Source organism: Ursus americanus, chromosome 10, assembly GCF_024610735.1.
Source record: "Ursus americanus isolate L20-20 chromosome 10, mUrsAme1.1.p, whole genome shotgun sequence".
In the NCBI taxonomy this organism is placed as follows: Eukaryota; Metazoa; Chordata; class Mammalia; order Carnivora; family Ursidae; genus Ursus; species Ursus americanus.
Genome location: NC_142136.1, coordinates 66,077,450 through 66,099,910, shown reverse-complemented (window position 1 = coordinate 66,099,910; position 22,461 = coordinate 66,077,450). Strand labels below are relative to the sequence as shown.

Genomic DNA, 22,461 nt, shown 5'->3' with positions numbered 1-22,461 from the left:
TTTACTTTTGTTTTATTTTGTTTTGTCAGGCATTGCTCAGGGCCTTCTCTTCTCACTTTGCGCTTTACCCAGGGTGATCTCATCTACTTTGCATCCATATTCTGACACCCTCCAGATTTACACCTTCAGACCATATCTCTTTCCTTGAGCTCCAGGCCAATAGAGGAAACTTACTGGCCATCTACTTTGGGACATTTCACAGGATACTTCAAACTTCGTGTGTCCAAATCTCAACATTATCCAACATTATCCCCCTCACATACACACCCAGCCTCACACTGATCCCTTTTCTGTGTTCCCATCTTAGTGATTGGTTCCACCATGGCTATGGCCTGACAGTTTGTGTGCCTCCCACCCACCAAATTCATATGCTGAAGCATAATCCCCAATGTGAAAGTATTTGAAGGTGGAGCCTTGGGGAGGTATTTAGGTTTGGATGAGGTCATGGGAGTGGATCCCCCAAGATGGGTGGGAATGGTGCCCCCAAGATGGGACAGAACTCTCTATCTGTCACATGAAGACACAGCAAGAAGATGGTCATCTGCAGGCCAGGAAGCAGGCTCTCACCAGACTCATCCTTGACTCTTTGCTATTCTTCTGGTTAAATTGTTGATGTCTACTCCCAAGTCTTGCCTAAATCCATCTACTTCTTTTCATTCCAACTTCCACCTCCGAGCAACATTCAGGTCTTGCTTAGATAACTGCCATAGCTTCCTAACTTCTAGCTGGATTCTAGTCTGATTCCCCTTCAAACTATTCACACCCAGTATGATCCTTCCAAAAAACAATTACATCATGTCACTCTTCGTGAATCCGTTCCCCATTATCCTAAGAATAAATACAGTTTAGATCATATGCTTAATATCATATGCTTAGCAATCAGAAAGACAGTGACTAGCTGCATGACCTTCAGAAAGTTACCAAATTTCTCCGAACCTCACTTCCTTGTCAGTCAAATAGGGTTGTTTTAGGGAGTAAGTAAAATAACGCATGTGATGTGCTGAGCAGCAGGTGTGGCATAGAAGAGACACATGACGAACATTTGTTGATTTTTCTGAAGGAAATTCTGAGAAACAGACTTAAATTTTACTAGCTTTTTCAAAGTATTGAGTAAATGATGCTCTTTGTGAGTCAGGGATGAAGGAGGCACAATGCTGATGCAGTTAAAGCTTCGTCGTTGATACCTCAGTTCCTACCCACCCTATTTTTTATTCTTTATTTTTCTCACCCTATTCTATGCCTCTGCTCATACTTATCCTGGGTAAAACAAATCCACAAAAGAGCTGGTGACTGACAATAAGAAGAGTCACTTTTCCCAAGGACCTTTTCTTCTTAAAGGGTACCAGCTGACAACAAACACCAAGTACTGAACCTCTAATGGTAAAACTTCAGATGCTGTGACACTGAGGAGGAAAAGCTCTCTCCACATTTCTCAGGTAATATCAAGTAGGTGACGACTTACTGCTCTAGAATGAACCCAACCTGACTGCAGATGGTAGTATAGCATATTTGTTTATTTATTTAATTTATTTATTTAGTAATAGTATAGCGTATTTAAATGGTTCTGACTTGGTCTGGAAGAAAATTTATTTAATGACTATTTGACTTAGAATAGCAAGTAGAATAAAATTAGAAAGTAAAATAACTTATATTAACAGTTATCTTCTAAATATCATAATGTTTTAATCATCACACAAAGAAATAACCCAGTAGAAGTCAAGCTCAACTGTTTAAAAATTCTCAATTATGAGCAATTGCTGCAGAGAAATTTCAGCCTGAGGGCTTAAAAATAAAACAAACCTATTAGGTAGGCCTCCTCACCCATTCCTTGAGATTGAGTGCTAACATAGCTACTCATACGTTAATAAGAAATAATCCTTCACAGAAAAACTGAAAGTTAGATTACCTGATTCCAAAATAAATTAATGCAACCCAGGTGAAATAGGGATTCTCAGATAAAACAGACTATTTGACAAGAGTATGGTTGAATATTATTTAGTTCTAAATATAGAATGTTACATTAAAGGACATATAGAACTTGAATTTGATAAATACATAAATTGACACAGAAATATGAAAAATATTAATGTTGAGTGTCATGATGAGAAAAAAGTAGAAATCAAATGTCTGAAATTAACATAACAAAAATTAGTGCTATTGGAAACTGAAGATATTTGGAAAATATTACTGAAGTTCAAAGATTTTAGAGATATTTAAAAATGAACCCCTAACACAATAACCATTTAAATAGTACATGAAAAGTTAGAAGCAGAGGTAGGGACACTCATTTCTCAGGAAAACTAATGCGGCAAAGAAGAAATATAGATATTTATATTTATATGTATTTTCTATAATACATCAGTTCTAAATATTCATAAATGTGATGGCAAACATATATTTCTTTATAGATTATACAGCAATACTTTAGCATAATAATTTTCATTAAAAACCACTAGATCCCAGGGGCTTGAAGGAGGAGGAAATGGGAAGCTATTGTTTAATGGGTGCAGAGTTTCAGTTTTGCAAAATGAAAACAGTTCTAGAGATAGAGGTGGTGAGAGTTGCATGGCAATGTGAATGTACTTATGCCACTAAAGTGTACCCTTAAAATGGTTAAGACAATAAATTTTATGTCATGCATATTTTTCTACAATTAAAAAAGACCACACAAAAATCTCTAGATGCATATATTCTATTGTAACTCAAACCCCTCTGTTTGGAAACCCACATGATAGGGTAGAAGCATTTTGGATCCTAGCAATATATCATGTTGATAGAATATCTCTAAGAACTAAAATGTGACTTATGCGCAGATAATAAAGAAACTGGTACTAACTTGGAGATAATTATTTATACTCACCTGAAGTCACCCTTAGATTATAGTCAGCTTCAGAAATATAAGAGAGAAGGGTGCACTTTAGAGCAGAATGTGGGATGTCATTCACTGATGCTAGGTTAGTTAGATTAAATGTCACTAGACCACCAATGGGTTTTTTCTCTGAATGTTTTATTCAACAAACAGTTGTTGAGTGCTTCACCAATATACAGAAACACACATTTCTAGCATTATGCTGGGTGCTTGACACTTTACCTCTGTCGTATAGATGGCTGGGGGCCGGTAAATCATCAAAGCTGGAGATTAGGAATTCTAGAACTGTTAGAATTATCTCATGGACAAATCATAGTAAATTCCTTTGAATTAAGTTTACGAGTCTTTTGGAGAAGAAAGGGATAAAGAAAGGGGGGGGTAATCAGAAGGGGGAATGAAGCATGAGAGACTATAGACTCTGAGAAACAAACTGAGGGCTTCAGAGGGGAGGGGGATGGGGAAATGGAATAGGCTGGTGATGGGTAGTAAGGAGGGCACGTATTGCATGGTGCACTGGGTGTTATACGCAACTAATGAATCATGGAACTTTACATTGAAAACCAGGGATGTACTGTACGGTGACTAGCATAATATAATAAAAAATATTATTATAAAAAAAGTAATTAATATTAAATTTTAAAAACCAAAAAAAAAAAAGAGTCTTTTGCCTTATTTGGTGAGATCTCCAGAAGGTATTAAGTTTTTAATACCTCTAAAGCCATAGTAATTATAAATCCATGTTCACACAGTCTAAGAATAACATTTTAGGAATTGTTTTATGATATGGATGGATATAAAATGCAATTGCTTTTTGTAACAAATTTACTCAGACGTGTATCCCTTGCCCACATAGACAAATATGCAGATTAAATGAACAGAACAATACCAGATAACAATAAAAATATACAGATAATTTTTATTGGGAGGCTATGGTCCTTGGGGCACATGATGATCGATCAAGTCAATAAATACACTAACTACATCGCCCCAGTGAAATCTGAAAGCTATTTCAACACCTGCTGCTCCTGAAACACAAAGGGCACATTTGTTCCTAATGCCCTCATTGTAAACCTTTAAAACCCAAAGCAGCAGATAAAATACCAAAGTAAATAAACTTCTAGGTAAGCCATATTACTATTTGCTCTTTGCTTTGCCCAGAATACACCTGCTGGTTTCAAACTCAATAAATTATATTCAGAGGTGACCCTGATTTAAACATCACAGAAAAATATCTAAGTAGCAATGAGCAAATAAAATTAATCACCAGATCACCACTAGAAAGTTGGTTTCCTTGGACAAATATAAGGGATGTGAGTATTACACACTGACTTTGGCCTAAATAATTTAAGGCTGACTGACACTGATGTAGGTGAATTTATCTCTCAAAAAAACTTTTTCTAATCTTCCTGTTAGCTACCTAATAGGTCATGTACAAACTATATGTAAAAATGAAAGAGAAAAGAAAATAAAAGCATTAAAATCTGCAATTCCAGAGTCATTTTTAAGGAGCCTTGCTTAGAGAGAGGTTCAACCAAAGTATCAGTTCATAAAGGAAAAAAAAAAAAAAAGAAATATAATGTTCCTTTATCACCATGTTAAACTCTCAATATTGACTTTAAATTTGTGTTCAAAACATTCCAAGCATGGCCTTGCGGAGAAGTTTCCAAAACTTTTTTATTTCTGTAAAAATTCTACATACTGTTTCTACCTAATTCTCAAACCTATTTCTTCTCTGTCTCAGGTTGAGAAAAGACTGAAGTGACTCTTAGTTGATGGAGTATGTGGAGAAACAGAAGTTAATAGATTTCCTCACAATTGCCTACGCCATGAAAGCCAAAGAAAAGGCCACTAAAAAGGATACACAATTTTAGGTCTACTCTTAATTTTTTTTGATCTTCCTTGATTTCCTCTAGACCCAAGATACATAAAGTAATGCTTATTCCAGTGCATACAAAAATCTCTATAAATCTTAAACATAACAGCCAAGTGAAAATCTACTTTTGCAGATTTAAAAACATTTTGGTTCAACCCATGACATATAAATCTTTCTACTTCTAAATTTAAATTTTGGTGTATATATATTAGTATTCACATATTTGAACAGACCTGGTAAGTAATACATAATTTTAGATGTTTAACCTAAATGCAAAAAAAAAAAAAAAAGTCTTTACTAGCTCAGTGAGTCTAAAATGATGTTATTTAATAAACCATGGCATTTTAATAAGCATTCTTGACATCTGGTGTTAATAAAAAGGATTTTATATTTTACAGTTAACATTTAAAGAAAAAACATGACTGCAGTTTTGCTATTTATCGCAGACCACAGATGGCATAGGCCACATTTGGGTGGCTTCATTTCCTTCTTGATTAGTTTATATAAAGAGGCCACTTGTTTTCTCTCTTTCTGTGTATGTTTTATATAAGATTTGGACCAAGTCCCAGAAATGAATAAATGAAGGAAGAAAGGAATGCAGCAAATAAAAATTAAGTTTCTTAATAACAAAACTGATCATAGAATTTTCCTGGATTCAGTTTAGTTGATAAAGTTCATTTTAAACATGATCCAAGGAATTTTGCATCTGGGTAAATATTTGAAGTAAGTTTTCCAGAACTGAAAAAAAAAACCAAGGACCTAAAAACTTCCATCAGTCTCTCTAGGCAAAGTTGACCAATCCTTCGATTCAAGGCAGGTTTTGCTAGAAGCCTGTATGAAAGCAGCAGCTGAGCATGAGGCTACTGGGACAACCAGACTGGAACGGAGACCTCCAGATACTCTCTTGTTTCTGGACCATGAACCAAAAATATGGGTCTTCTTGTCCTGCTTGCTCAGACTTCCTGTGTTCTTCCCTTTAGATCCTGTATTGAGTGTTCTGCTCCAACTTGGACATTGGACTTAGACTGTCTTAGACTGTATGTTGACCCCAACATACCAGCTTCTTACCCTTTCCTCTAGAAGATGTCACTACTTATTTGGGAACATCAATGCAATACTATAAAGTATGTATCATATGAATTTTCATTAAATTTTGTTAGAAGAATTGAAAGCTAATGACTATACTTACACAAGCATTTACCAGGTAGTAATAACATATTATGTTATGAGTAATAATATTATGTTATGAGACACTCAAAGTAAAACAACAAAACTCTAGCCAATGAATTAATCCATTAGAAATGGAGAAATGGGAGCATGAATTAATTAACTCAAAAATAAATATTTTTTTCTCCTTATTTAGTTTGGAATTATTTAATAATCATAAAAAGTGCTTGGTTTCATGATTTAAACACAGATTTCCTAGCCAAGTAATATTATAGGCCCAGTGAGAAACATTTTGAGTGTGCTGGCCTGGCTATCTAGCTTTACAAGAGGGCTGATTCACCGTTAAGATAATTTGTAGGTGAGTAAAAGACTCTGGAGTTTGATAATCTAGAAGAAGATATAAGACATACACATGCAAACCAACTGGAAGCTATTCTGTGAAGAATTTGTTACAATACAGAATTAACTAACTTAGATAAGTGTAGTTCACATTTAAGAACACCTTAAAGTTAATAGTGAAAAGACTTTCACTACTTTTGAGTGTGTTGTTGGAAATCCAGCTGGATTAGGATGAAACTATATTCTCAACTTGAATGAGATTCCAGTCTACAACAGAAGATAGCCCCATAATGACAAGGCTGCTATCCTATGGAACAAGCCCACCAATAGAGATGCATGCAAGGCATAATGGTTGCACAGAAAAAGACACAGTGGACCTCATGAAGGGAATCAAGGGAGGTTCATATAGAGAGTAATATTTACGATGGATCTTAAAGAATAATCTCACTTGGGAAAACAAGAGGGAGAGAGGAATTCCAGAGAGAAGGAAGAACATATACAATGGGAGGGGGCAGAAGAGAGCATGAGTGTTCAGGGAAATGCAAGTTCTCCGATATTGCTGTAAATCAGTTATGGGGAAGAATGTAAAGTGATGGGATTAGAAAGATAGGAATGGGCTAGATAATAAAAGAGTTTGTATACTACAGTAAGGAGTTGGGAATAACTTCTATGGGTGATACGGGCTCCAAAAGAATTGACTGTGTAATGGTAAATCCGGAAGCAGTGTGAAAGGATGGGCTGGGGGAAGAAGAGATGGGCACGAGTCAGGGGGTTGTTGCAGTAGATCAAGACTGGGTGAAATAAAAGGACCTGAACTAGACTATGTGCAAAGACATGGTAGTTATGAATCATAGTTAGGAGGGGATCAAGAGCAGAGAGAGAGATGGAGGGAGAGAGGCATCTTGGATGGTTTTCAGGTTTTGCCTTGGGCAACCTGGTCCATTGAGTTGTCACATTGATGAAGATGAGCAAATTGTGAGTATTGGAAAATTAAGACCTGCCTTTCTCTATTTCTTTCAAGGCATTATGGTATATTACCAAGAGCTGGGTTTAGGGGTGCCTGGGTGGGTCAGTTGGTTGGGCATCCAACTCTTGATTTTGGCTCAGGTCATGATCTTGGGGTTGTAGAATCAAGCGCCACATCTGGCTCCGCGCTGAGCATGGAGCTTGCTTGGGATTCTCTCTCTCCCTCTCCCTTTGCTCCTCCCCAATTTGCCCCACCCCCCAGGGAGAAAGAAAGAAAGAAAGAAAGAAAGAAAGAAAGAAAGAAAGAAAGAAAGAAAGAAAGAAAGAAAGAAAGAAAGAAAGATTGGGTTTATGAGTTAGGCTCATTGGATTTGAGACTTGAATCCAACTCTTGCTAGTTATGTGGGCTTAGGCAAATCTCTCACTTGTCTGAGACGTGGTTTCTTTATATGTAAAATGGAAATAGTAATACAGATTTCATAGGAATGTAAAGATTAAATTAAAAAACTGTGTACCATCTCTCATCCACAGTATCTTGGACCAGATTGGGCACATAATGTGCTTAATCTATGCATTCTAAATAAATGAGTGACATGGAACACTTATGTGTATCTACATGAAAATATATTTCTCTCCAGCTATTGTTTTCAGTTTCATCTCTAACTCTAAAAATATTGCCCACCATTAAAGAAGTTATGGAAAAGAAGTCATTCTATCACACCTCAATTCTGTCCTTTAGTAATCATAACCCTACTTTACTTTTAGGTGTGCATAAGTAAGAAATCAAAATCAAAAGTTCAGTTTAGCTGTTACCACATGGCCAGCCTCCTTGGGCAACCCTGGGGTTTGACTGCTTCAGAGGCCTATTTGCCTTGGCTTTCAAGCTTATTTTTATAGACCAGTACTGCCAGCTTTTAAGATTATTCAAAATTATAGTAGCATATTTTATTTAATGCTTCATTTTCTTTATAAGATGGTTTTTGGTTTAAAAAAATGAAACATCTCATAAGCCTGATGACTTAGGCCCTGACATGTTCAGCTTAATATAGGCCAATAGAGAAGAATTGGGTCACCACGTTCTGGACACACAGCCCTGGAAAATGTCAGAAGTTGGATGGTCTGCTCTTCTGTCTGGCCCTAGCTCAAGTAACTTCCTGAATAAATCCTAAGTGCTTTAAAAAATAAAAATGACTCTTAAGAACATGTTTTCTTCTGCGTATGGAAGAAACACTGATGATGTTGGCTTCTCTAGAGCACCCATTTCATTCTGAACTTGAAAGCCACAGAAAATTCGGTAGTTTAATAAATGCCAATGAGAGATTAAATATAGGAGATAATAATACAGTATCACTACTTTTGTTTGTGTTAATGGAGGTCTGGGACTTTAAAACTATTATCTACCAAAATATAACTTAACATCATCTTCAGGCAAAAACACTTGTATAAACACATTGCTGCATGCTACCATAGGAAGGAAGGAAGGAAGGAAGGAAGGAAGGAAGGAAGGAAGGAAGGAAGGAAGGAAGGAAGGGAGAAAGGAAGAAAGAAAGGGAGGAAGGAAGGAAGGAAGGAAGGAAGGAAGGAAGGAAGGAAGGAGGGAAGGAAGGAAAGAAGTCAGGAAGGACGGAAGGAAGGGAGGAAGAGAGGAAGGTTAAAAAAAAAAGTGGGAGGGTGGGATTTTGTCCTGCTGTTTGTCAGAAAAATGGCCTGAATTCTTGTTTCTCTGTTCCTGAAACCTCGACATGAAGGTGTTGATGAGTAGTAAAAAAGGATAAAAAGAACATATCAGGAAGAAGAAACTTAAAAGGCAAGGCTGATGAGTTTATGATATGAAACCCACAAGCTAAATAGTCCTTGAACAACTGAAAGATGTTTTTTTCTTGTGTTTAATTAATGCTTCCTCTCCTAACTCAAAGGGGTTCCTACTTGTGGTAGTTACAAAAATGCACTACTCTGACCTTCTGCTCAGGGAGCTGTTGCCCCCCTGGAACCACCACCCACTTAGTGCTGAGGCTCTACTTCCCCAAGGCTGGTTCTCACCCAGTGAATAAACTTGGTAGGGATATTGATACAGCCAGAGGCAGGACACTCTCTGTGGATGACTTTGCTATCGGATTTACCACTGGTCTGGCCAAACCCTTCTCAGAACTGCACTTTGTCTCCTCCTTCCCTTTCTCCTCCCACAGGTGTCAGACCCCCAATATTGTATGGATGCTCTTCCCATATTTCCCTGCTCCCTTTCTCAATAATTCTCTTGCATCTCTAATCCTACTTGGTATCTGCCTTGGCAGACATAAACTAAAACATTCATCTACTATCTTATTCTTGTTTTATGGTCATAAGCAGGTATTTATATAAACAGAAAAGCTGATGCAAAGAAAGATTTAATAAATTGCAAAGAGGATAATATTACTCAATGACCTGAGGCTCCTGATTCCCACAATCATTCATTTAACAAATATTTATTGAATGCCTCCCATATGCTTGGTTCTGGACCTTATCTTAAGAATAAAGAGCACCTCTTTGAGTGGCATGCCCAGCTTTGTGATGTAATAACATCAACTGCTGCAAAGTAGGGGATGAGCCGAAGGGGCACAAGGCCAAATGCAATCACCACGGAAGAGATGATGATGGCATGTGTGAGAATAGTCCCAGTGTAGTTAAAAGAGGTGGGGAAATATTTTACAGGGAAAACTGAGATTTGTAATTCAGTAGGTATTTACCCTGGACCAAGCCCTGGGCTATGCTCTGGGAAGATAGAGAACAAAAGACACATTCCCAACTGTCCAGAAGCATTTGGTTGACTTCCGTTCAAACATGTGTGTGTAAAGGATCTTTTACTCTACTCCAATCCCTCCCTTAAAGGCCAGAGACATAATGGAAAGCAGAAGAAAAAAACCCAAACCCTCCACCACCAATAAAACAAGAAAATGGCCATAAGCCTAAACCGCAGACTCTGAAACACAGAAGTCAATTACAGTGGAAAGCTCTGCCGAAACAAGGGCGCTTAGAGCAGCCCAAAACCTCAGACTCTGAACAGGATGCAGACTTCTCCGAAAATAAGTGTCACAATAGTAAAAGGTCTAGCCAATGATGCATTGATGAGAACAACCAGTACTAGGAGAGTTGGAGGGAGGCAGGCAGTGCTCCTGCAGGCAGTGCCCTATCATGGAAGGAAGGCAGGAGTTGTGGGCTCATGAACACAGGCTAACCTTCCATGTTACCTTCTACGCCCTGAAGTGAGTGAGGGTGAGGGACAGAGGGGGAATAACCAATTATCAGACCTGGACACAAAGGCTTGTGACTCCCTGGGCTTCACTCTGCATCAATCTTCCCTTTAGCACAGCAACTAGTGCCTGCTGGTCCAATCCAGCCATTGCCTGTTTTTGTTCTACCATGAGCTGAGAATGGTTTTTACATTTTTAAGCGGTTGGAATAAATCAAATGAATAATATTTTGTGACACAAGAAGATTATATGAAATTCAAATTTCAGCATCCATGGATAAAGTTTTATTGGAACACAGCCATGTTCATCTGTTTACATCTTTTCTATGGCTGCTTTCTGGCTACTTATTAGTCTCCCAGAACTTCTGTAACAAAATATCACAGGTCGGGCAGCTTAAACAACAGAAATTTGTTTTCTCACAGTTCTGGAGGCTGCACATTTAAGATTGAGGTGCTGGCAGAGTTGGTTTCTCCTAAGGCCTCTCTCCTCAGCTCACAGGCCACCTTCTCACTCTATCCTCACATAGTTTTTTTCCTAAGCATGCACATCCCTGGTGTCTCTTCCTCTTCTCTTAAGAACACTGGTTCTATTAGATTAGGGCCTCACCTTTATGACCTCATTTAATCTTAATTTCCTCCCTAAAGGCCCTATCTCCAAATACAGCCACAGTGGGGGTTAGGGTTTCAACCTATGAGTTTTAAGGGGACACAGTTCAGTCCATAACAGGCTACAACAGCCAAGCTGAATAGTTGCAAGAGGGACTGTATGGCTTGCAAAGCCTAAAATATTTACTATCTGGCCCTTCACTGAAGAAGTTCACCAAGAATATTAAACAAATGAGAGGAGACTTTCCACCAGGGCAAAGAAAATAACAGATTTGATAATAGAGTATTTATTATAAGGTAGCAGAGTCATCAATTCATCCTTCCCATCAGTCCTAGGCTCATATTGTTCTTTGAAATCAGTACGGCATATTCAAATATGAGTAACAATCACAGAAGGACCACTGAGGGACATGTACAAAGAAATTGAGGAAAAAAAGTGTGTGGGGGAATGGATTTTGAAGTAGGACGGTGAAAACACAGGCAAACATGCATCTCAAAATAAATTACACAACTCAGTAAAAATTCACAACGATAGTTCTCCATCGCTTTGAAGAACTTATAGACCACAACATCTCTCTTTAAAAGTTTTCGAGCTAAAAAAAGACATATACCTATTAAAACAATGTATTACAAAATTACCTAAAAATCAGCCGGCAGAGCCTAAGATTGAAATAGAAGAGAAACAGAATAATGCTGCAGGCATGAAACTTACATCTGAAGCCACAAAACGAAAAGGTAAGTTTAGACAGAGAACACAACGGGTACTGAGGGTTGAAGACTCTGACGAGGTGGCAAATGACCGTGTAAAGAGTACGAGGCTAAATATGGAAGAAAAAGAAAAGTCTAACATACATAGAATCAGTGTTCTGGAAAAGAGAACAACAAGTAGGACACAAAGAGTATTCAAGCAGTAACAGAAAAGTTTTCTGAAATAAAAGAATAACTTAAGTTTGTTGCTTGATAGGACACACGGTGCTCTGGAAAATCTGCAATGTCACGTGCCAGTGAACTGACTGGTATTGCCCTTCCCATGTATCACGAAGGGCGTCTGGATGGAAACACTCAAGCCAGAAAGCAGCAAACATTTGTTTATAAAGGGCTTAGGAAAGTAAAATGTGACCCCAAATGCCTGATCAACTTGTTCTATAAGTATTAAAATGACAGATAGGGCTGCAAAAGTTTAAATAACATCTGATGTAACTCCTTGCATAATACAAATTGTTAACAAAGAGGAAGATAGAAGTGAAAAATTATCAGAGATAAAGAAACCATAGGACAGCTAGTGAACACTGAATCCATTTAAACTCAGAATGATGGTATTTACACAGTCTTATATAGTTTTAGTTTTATAATTGTAATTCACGCAATTGGGTTTTTATTCTGGCAATGTCAAAATAATAATATGAAAACATATTCAAAAAGCTTGGGGAACGGCATATAAGGTAGGTACAAATGTGCTGATTTCCTTATCTTTTATAGCAAGCGTTAACAGATATTATTTAGTTAAAATATGTAGTTTACAAAAGCATAACAAACCCGATCACTTAATGGTTTTCATATTTTCTGTTAACTTTAAGGAATCTTTATGATCTGCTTTCTCATGTGTACAGAAACTTTCAAGTTTGGCAACTCTGCAAGTCTCACTGGATTCTTTTTCTTACCATCAAATAAAATTGAAATAAAAAAATTATGACTATGATTACATGTAGATTTGGCAAGGCCGTTGCTAACACAAGCAGAACTTTTCTGTGAATTAGAAAAAGGCAACATCTGTTGAAGAAAAAATTACACATACACAGAGAATTCCTCTGGGTGGCTGAATTATAAAGGTCCACCTTCCTTCTGATAAATGACCCCAGAATTTCAGACCTTCTTTACTCCCTTGGGAGGGTTCCTCTGAGCAAGGAACAACCTACACAACATGTTTGTCGTTGTTGTTGTTGTTGTTATTATTATTATTATATCTTGTGACTTTTTCATTTTCAGCTTTGTTGAGGTGTAAGTGACATAGGATAAACTGCACAGATGTAATTTAGTGTATACTTTGATAAATTTTGACAATATGCATATACCCATGAAGCCATCATCACAATCAAATAATTAACATATCTGCTTTCTAAAACTTCCCTTGTGCCCCTTTGTAATCACCTCTCACACCCTGTTTGTCTCCCACCTCCAGTCCCTAGACAACCTATGATCGGCCTTCTCTCACTGTAGATTAGTAGATTAGTTTGTATTCTTAAGAATTTTACATAAATGGAATCATGCAGTATCTATTTTTTCTGGTTTCTTTCACTTAGCATAATGCATTTGAGATTCAACCATATTGTTTATGTATCAAGAGCTTGTTCATTTTTATTGTTGAGGATTCATTCCATTATGTAGAGATATCACAATTTGTTCATCCATTTGTCCATGATGGACACTTAGGTAATTTCCGGTTTTTGGCTACTACAAATAAAGCTGCTATGAATATTCATTTATAATTCATCTTATTGACATGTTCTTCTTTTTCTCATGGAAGTGGAATGAAGGAATCATATGATAGGTATGTATTTAACTTTTTAAGAACTGCCAACCTGTTTTCTAAAGTGTTATACCATTTTACATCCCCACCAGCAGTACAGAAGAGCCCCAGTTACTCCACATCCTTGCCAACACGTGGCATGGTTAGTCTCTTTAATTTTAGCCGTCCTAATGGTTTTAATTTTTTGTGGTTTTAATCTGCATTTCCCTAATAATTCATGACATGGAGTCTTGTTTCCATGTGCTTATTTACCATCTCTATACTTACTTTGATGAAGTGTCTTTTAACTATTTCTCCATTAAAAAAAATATTTTATTAATTTATTTGAGAGAGAGAAAGAGAGCACAAGCAGGGAGAGTGGGAGGCAGAGGGAGACAGAGAAGCAGGCTCCCCACTGAGCAAGAGCCTGATGTGGGACTCAATCCCAAAACCTCAGGATCATGACCTGAGCTGAAGGCAGATGCTTAACCAACTGAGCCACCCAGGAGCCCCTTATTTGTCCATTTTAAAAAGGTAAATTGTATTCTCATTATTGCATTTTTAGAGTTCTTTATATATTGTAGATACAAGTCCTTTATCAGATAAATGACTTGTGAAAATTTTCCTCCAGTCTGTTTTGCCTTTTCATTCTTTTAGTGAGTCTTCTGAGGAGCAGAAGTTCTTAATGCTGAAAATGTCCAATTTATCAATTTTTTTCTATAGATTACTTTTGGTGTCATACCTAAGAAATCTTTGCCTAAACCAAGGTCTTAAAGATGTCTCCTGTGTTTTATTCTATTATATACATATATATATATATATATATATATATATATATATATATATATATATATATATATATATATATATTTTATGTTGAAAGATGTTTATTACAGCATAGTTTGCAACAAAATAAATCAGGTAACAACCAAAGTGTTTATACGCAGAAGTTAAATTATGGCATGCCAACACAATGGAGTACTCTATAGACATTATTTTCTTTAATGTGTATCTTTTTTTATAGTTTTATATTTTCCATTTGTCTATGATCCCTTCTGAGAAAATATTTGTATGTGGTGAGAGGTACAGACAAAGATTTGTTTTTGCATATGGACATCTAATTGTCTCAATACCATTTGCCAAAGGGACTATCTTTTCTTTATTGAATTGTCTTTGCCTCTTAGTCTGCATTCTTTTGCAGGACTTAAATGTATTTCAGTGGTAGCATTTTATCTCCTTAGTTGGTTTATAAATTGTAACTCCATGGGGACTTTTTTTATTGTTGTCATCTTGACTACACTGTTAGTTCTTGCTCTAGGGTTTACAGTTTTCCTCTTTGACTTACCAGTCTACTTCAAATAATATCACACCACTTTATGTAGCACATAAAACTTACAAGACTACACTTCCATTATCCCTCTCTTTTTGGACTATTATTGTCAGACGTTTTTACCTCTGTATCTGTTACAAACCTTCAAATACATTGTTGTTGTACTTGCTTTACACACTCGATTGTTTTTAAAGAGATCAAAAACGTTTTCAATTGCATTTACCCACATATTTATCATTTCCAGTACTCTTCATTCCTTTGTGTAGATCCAGATTTCCATTCGGGGTCATTTTCTTTTAGCCTGATGGACTTTCCTTAGTATTTCTTGTAGTGCGGGTCTACTGGTGATGAATACTTTGATATTTTTATGCATAACACAGTCATTGGTTTTATTTTTGAGTTTATTTTTGGTTATTTTTTTATAATAATAGTTTTTTATTATGTTAGTCACCATACAGTACATCCCTGGTTTTTGATGTAAAGTTCCATGATTTCTTAGTTGCGTATAACACCCAGTGCAACATGCAATACGTGCCCTCCTTACTACTCATCACCAGTCTATCCCATTCCCCCACCCCCCTCCTCTCTGAAGCCCTCAGTTTGTTTCTCAGAGTCCATAGGCTCTCATGCTTCATTCCCCCTTCTGATTACCCCGCCTTTCTTTATCCCTTTCTTCTCCTACCGATCTTCCTAGTTCTTATGTTCCATAGATGAGAGAAACCATATGATAATTGTCTTTCTCTGCTTGACTTATTTCACTTAGCATTATCTCCTCCAGTGCCGTCCATGTTGCATCAAATGTTGAGAAATTGTTCTTTTTGATAGCTGAGTAATATTCCATGCATATATGGACCACAACTTCTTAATCCTGTCATCTGTTGAAAGGCATCTCGGTTCCTTCCACGATTTGGCTATTGTGGACAATGCTGCTATGAACATTGGGGTGCATATGGCCCTTCTCTTCACTATGTCTGTATCTTTGGGGTAAATACCCAGTAGTGGAATGGCTGGATCATAGGGTAGCTCAATTTTTAACTTTTTAAGGGACCTCCACACTGTTTTCCAGAGTGGCTGTACCAACTTGCATTCCCACCAACAATGGAGGAGGGATCCCCTTTCTCCACATCCTCTCCAGCAATTGTTGTTTCTTGCCTTGTCAATTTTTGCCATTCTAACTGGCATAAGGTGGTATCTCAGTGTGGTTTTGATTTGAATTTCCCTGATGGCTAATGATTTTGAACATTTTTTCATGTGTCTGTTAGCCATTTGTATGTCTTCATTGGAAAAGCTACATGCAAAAGAATGAAACTTGACCACTCTCTCACACCATACACAAAGATAAACTCCAAATGGATGAAAGAGCTCGATGTGAGACAGGAATCCATCAAAATCCTAGAGGAGAGCATAGGCAGCAACCTCTACGACATCAGCCACAGCAACCTTTTTCATGATACATCTCCAAAGGCAAGAGAAACAAAAGATAAAATGTACTCGTGGGACTTCATCAAGATAAAAAGCTTCTGCACAGCCAAGGAAACAGTCAAAAAAACTAAGAGGCAGCCCACGGAATGGGAGAATATATTTGCAAATGACACTACAGATAAAAGACTGGTATCCAAGATCTACAAAGAACTTCTCAAACTCAATACACAAGAAACAAATAAACAAATCATAAAATGGGCAGAAGATATGAATAGACACTTTTCCAATGAAGTCATTGTTTCACCTTTATTTGACAAATACTTTTTCTGGGTATAGAATTCTAATTTGATGGCTTTTCTTTCAGTACTTAAACAGTGCTCCACTGGCTTGCATTGTTTCCAAACAGAAATCTGAGGTCATTCTTATCTTTGTTCCTCGGTATGGAATGTGTCTTTTTTTTTTCCTCTGACAGCTTTTAAGATTATTTTTTAAAAAGATTTTATTTACGGGGGCGCCTGGGTGGCACAGCGGTTGGGCGTCTGCCTTCGGCTCGGGGTGTGGTCCCGGCGATCTGGGATCGAGCCCCACATCAGGCTCCTCCGCTATGAGCCTGCTTCTTCCTCTCCCACTCCCCCTGCTTGTGTTCCCTCTCTGGCTGGCTGTCTCTATCTCTGTCAAATAAATAAAAAAATCTTTAAAAAAAAAAAAAAAAGATTTTATTTACGTATTTGACAGAGAGAGAGAGCACAAGCAGGGGGAGTGGCAGGCAGAGGGAGAGGGAGAAGCAGACTTCCCACTGAGCAGGGAGCCTCACAAAGGGCTTGATCCCAGGACCCTAGGAACATGACCTGAGCCAAAGGCAGAAGCTTAACTGAGCCACCCAGGTGACTCAGCTTTTAAGATTCTCTCTTTTGCATTTGTTTTAAGTAAATTCATTATGATGTATCTTCGTGTAGTTTTTAAATCTCTTGTGCTTGGAGTTCATTGAAGATCCTGGTTCTGTTGAAGTTTTTATCAAATTTAGAAGAATTAGGCCATTATTTTTTCAAATATATTTTCTGTTTCCTCTTTCTCCTTTGAAAACTCTAATTACCTGTATATGTGGCTGCTTAAAGTTACCCTGTATCCACCTGATTTTTAAAAATAGATGGTATTTTTTAGAGCAGTTTCAGGTTACAGCAAAATTGAGTATAAGGTACAGAGGGAGTTTCCATCTATCCCTCTGTCCACACACACACACACACACACACACACACACACACACACACACACAATTTTTCCCACTATCAACATCCCCCACTGAAGTGGTACAGTCATTATAACTGATGAACCTACACTGACACATTGTGATCACCCAAAGTCCATAGTTTACACTATAGTTCACTCCTGGTGTTATACATTCCGTGGGTTTAGACCAATCTATGACACATATTACCATTATAGAGTTTGTAATACAGAGTTTCACTGCCCTGAAAATCCTCTGTGCTCTGACCATTCATCTCTCTCTCCCCTCTAGCACCTGGTAACCACTGATCTTTCACTGCCCCCACAGTTTTGCCTTTTCCGGAATGTCATATAGTTGCAACCAAGCAGCATGTAGCTTTCTCAGATTGGCTTCTTTCACCTGGAAATATGCAGTCAAGTTTCTCCCAGTTTTTTCATGGCTCAATAGCTCGTTTCTTTTCAGCACTGAATAATATTCCATTGTCTAGATGTATCACAGTTTATCTATTCATCTATTTTTACTATCTACTGAAGAACATCTTGGCTGTTTCCAAGTTTTGATACTTATGAATAATATAAATTATAATAGGAACCATAATAATTATGAATAATATAAACATTATAAACAAATGTTTTAAACATTTGTGTGTAGGTTTTGAGTGCCATGAGTTTTCAGCTGCTCTGGATGAATACCAAGAAGCACAATCGCAGGATCATAAGGTAAAAGTATGATTAATATTGTAAGAAACGTCCAAGCTGCCTTCCAAAGTGGCTGCACCATGTTGCATTCCCAGCAGCGAGTGAGAGCTTCTACAGCTCCACATCCTCACCAGCATGTGCTGTGTCAGTGTTCTGGATTTTGACCATTCCAGTAGGTGTGTTATGGTATCTCAGTGCTGTTTTCATTCGCATTCTCTTGAGGACATATGACGTGCGGCATCTTTTCATGTTTTCTTACCATCTGGATATCTTCTTTGGTGAGGTGTGCTTTTTCTTTCCCCCCAACTCTTTTTTTCTCTGTGTGTTTCATTTTGGATAGTTTTTATGTCCTCAGTTTCACTTACCGGTCTGTTCCCCTGCAGTGTCTCAACTGCTAGTAGTCTCATGCAGTGCATTCTTTTTTTTTTTTTTTTAACCTCGTTCATTACTAGGAGTTCACTTTGGATATATTTTTGTATCTATTATGTCTCTACCTGACATGCTTAATCTTCTAGCTTCTTGAACATATGCAATGTGATATAAGAGATGTTTTAATGTCCTTGTCTAAGCATTCTATCATCTGTGGCATTTCTGGGCCTGTTTCTATTAATTAATGCTTCTCCTCATTATAGGTCATATTTTCCTGCTTCTTTGCATTCCTGGTAATTTTTAATTGAATGTCAGTCTTTTTGAGTTTTTCCCTGTTGAGTGCTGAATATTTTTATATTCTTATAAATATTTTTTAATTTTGTTCTGGGATGTGGTTAAGTTGGTTGGAAATGATTTAATCCTTCCATAGCTTGCTTTTAAGCTTTCTTATGTGAAATCAGAGCAGCCTTTATTCTAGGGTTCTTTTTCCCCAATTATTTAAGCAATTTCCTTTGAGTACACTACCCAATGTCCTGTGCATTGCAAAGAATTTTTTTTAACTGTGGGTGAAGAGAACACAAACTATTCTCAGCCGTGGGTAAATTCTGGGATTGTTACCTCTGATGCCTTCTGGTGGTTCTTTCCCTGGCCTTGGGTGTGCTGATCAGTATGTGCTGATCCTTACTCAGATGCAAATTTAAGGCTTGGGAAACCTGTCTCCGCCCCCCCCCCCCCAGGGCTTTCCCTCTTTGTGAAGTTCTCCCTTCAGTGATCTCCCTTGAATTCTGACTGCCCTGGTCTTCCTATGGCCCAACACTGTCTCCTCAAGTCGGGGAGACCATCAGGCTCAGCCTGGACTCCCCCTTCCTGCACTGCAGCTTAGAAAGTTTCCTCAGGAAGTAAGCTGGAGCAACCATCAGGCTCAACTTGTTGATTTCCGTTTTTCTAGGGTTCACTGTCCTGTACTGCCAGATGTCCAATGTCTGAAAACCACACTTTCATATATTTCGTCTGTTTCGTTTTTTTTTAAGTGGGAGGGTACATCCAGCTCCCATTATTCTATCTTAGCTAAAAGTAGAAGTCCCAAATGTGTTTTTGTAATTTTTTTTTCCTACTTATCCATCAAGAGATTATAGGATGAAAGTCAACAGTATTAATGAAGGTTGTTTCTGGGTCATGGGCTTGGGGTGATATTGTAGTTCTTTCTTTGTGCTTTTCTGTATTTCTTAAATTTTTACTATTGGCAATGTATCACTTTTATTTTTAAAAATGACCCATGGCTCATTTCTTCAATAGAGCATTTACTTCCTAAATTAAAAAATAAAAAAAATTAACATGTTTAATTTAAGATTAGATTTCTAAAGCATCATGCAGAATCAACTAAAAAAAAATGTCAACAAGAAGAGCAATATCTTTTTTGCACTAAACTACAATTGCCAGTTCTATACTTTAGAACTATTTTATCTAACCTGAAATCTTGGCAAATCGAAGGCTCCTTAAAAATGTAAATATCTATGATAGACACACAATAGCATACTCTCAGCAATAAGAAGGAATGAACTATCAATGCATGTAGCAACGAGGATGAATCTCAGAACAATCAGGCTGAGGGACAGAAACCAGACAAAAAAGAGCACATAGTGAATAATTACATATTTTTAAAATTCTAGAAAATTCAAACTAGCTACTATGACAGAAAGCAGGTCAGTAGTTTCATGAGGAAGACAGTAATGAAGGAGAAATTACCAAGGGGAGTGAGGAAAAATTTGGGATGGATATGGTCATTATCTTGGTTATGGTGAGGGTGTCCTGGGTTTATACATATGTTAAGGCTTATCAAATTGTACACTATAAATATGTGCAGTATATTGTATGTTAATTATATGTCAATAAAGCTGATTCAAAAACACTGATTTTAAAATTAAAAAAAAAATCCTGTGACATATATCTCTTGTAAACTCACAGAGAAGAGGAAATAAAGGATCTATAGAGCACCTGCTCAGTGCTATACAGTGTTAAATGCCAGTACTATGTTTTGTCATCCGATCCCCATCAACCACATGAGGCAGGCATTATTATTCCCACATTTTACAAATGAGGAAACCCATACTCAGCGAAATTAAAGGCCCCTCAGTGGGGACTCTGAAATTTGAACTAAGTCTTCTTTTTAAAAAGATTTATTTATTTATTTATTTATTTATTTATTTATTTATTTGAGAGAGAGAGAGAGAGAAAGAGCGAGAGCATGCTCATGGGGGGAGGATCAAAAGGAAAGAATACTCAAGGGGATTCCCCACTGAGCAGGGAGCCTTCGTGGGGCTTGATCTCAGGACCCATGAGATCATGACCTGAGCCAAAACCAAGAGTGAGATGCTTAACAGACTAAGCCACCCAGGCACCCCTGAACTAAATTTTATTTCAGATTTTTGCCTTTTCCACAGTAGTACAGGCCTCTTAGGGCATTTTTGCCTACTAGGAATCTTAGATTTCATTTATACTTGTTGGTTTCTAATTATACTCTTGCTTATCATGGGTTTTTATAAACTTAGGTTATGGTTTAGGCTTTTTAGATTAGGATGATTTTTACAGACCACTCAAGATTGAGATGAAATATTTAAATGTGTAATACTGGTTTTTCTTTGTTTCCACTTGTCATCACATGCATGTTTATATAAAATTTAAAACCTGGAATAGATACACTTTGTAGAATGGCCAGAGGAACCAGAAATAAATATATCATTTAGAGAACATCATGTGTCCACCTTCTGTTAAAGTCGATAGTTTAAGTAGCAGCAATCTCCATGTAATTTGCTTTGCCATAAAATGAAATGATATGATTTCTCTATTTTTTTCTTAGTATTAGAAACACAACCACAATAAAGAAGAAATAAATGTGAATGTTATTTCTCTTTCTATTAATACTTTCCAGCCTACCACCCACTCTTTGTCACAAACCTGCCTGCTGCCTGATCTGCTCTATCACCCATTTCCCTGTCCATGTATTCTGTCTTTTTTCTCTGAACTTGTATGTATGTTACTCTCCCAGGAATGAAGTCCACCCTAAAAGCTTCAATATTCTTTAAAGATCTGTTTGAATACTGCCTTGGCCCTGGTGTCTTTCCTGCTCATCCTGACCAGAAGTGATGAAGTCCTTCTTCCCAATTCTTGGAATGTTTATTGTCCATACCATTCACTTACCCGTTAGAGATCACATAGCACCTTATTAGTCTGCATACTAGCTTTACTTTTTCATATTTTAAATTATAGTAGGGCAGAAGTCCTGTCATACACTTCTATGCCTCTCAAAGGGCCTAGCTGAGTGCCTCATCTTAGTAAATGGTCAGTGCAATTGGTGAATAAATGAGTAAGGAAATGATAGTCAAGTCTCCAGAAGTGCCAAGGAAAGTCAGAGAAAGCAGGAAGCAGCTGTACGGAGCTCACTATGGTCACACAGAGATCTGGGGTGTGCTAACCTAGGCCTAGAGGTACAAAGCAAAATGAACAGAAATGTGTGCAGGCACATATTATACTGTGGGATTCTCATTTACCCTGGTGGGAAATAGTGTTTTATCCCTTTTGGATGTTAAAATGTAGGCAAACCGATAAAGTATTAGAAGGTTATTGGTTATTGAAATACATGCCCACCAAGTGGTGTGAGGTCTGGAATTTATTTCAAAATAAGCTGATAAGGGGCTGGAAAAGAATATTGATGAAACAAAACTAGTTTGTTGGTAATTACTGAAGCAGTGGGATGGATACATGGGGTTTTATTACACTAGTCTCTATAGTTTTGTCTGTATATGAACATTTCAATAACAATTTTTTAAAAAAAGATTTATGGTTAAAGCAGTAAGATGTCAAATGA

At 37.3% G+C, this 22,461-nt stretch overlaps 1 protein-coding gene across 4 annotated transcripts in view; it reads right to left on the bottom strand.

Annotated features, from left to right (window-relative positions):
* Positions 1-22,461, bottom strand: part of STARD13 (StAR related lipid transfer domain containing 13) — a 513,073-nt gene that overhangs the window by 305,407 nt on the left and 185,205 nt on the right. The window lies entirely within an intron of this gene.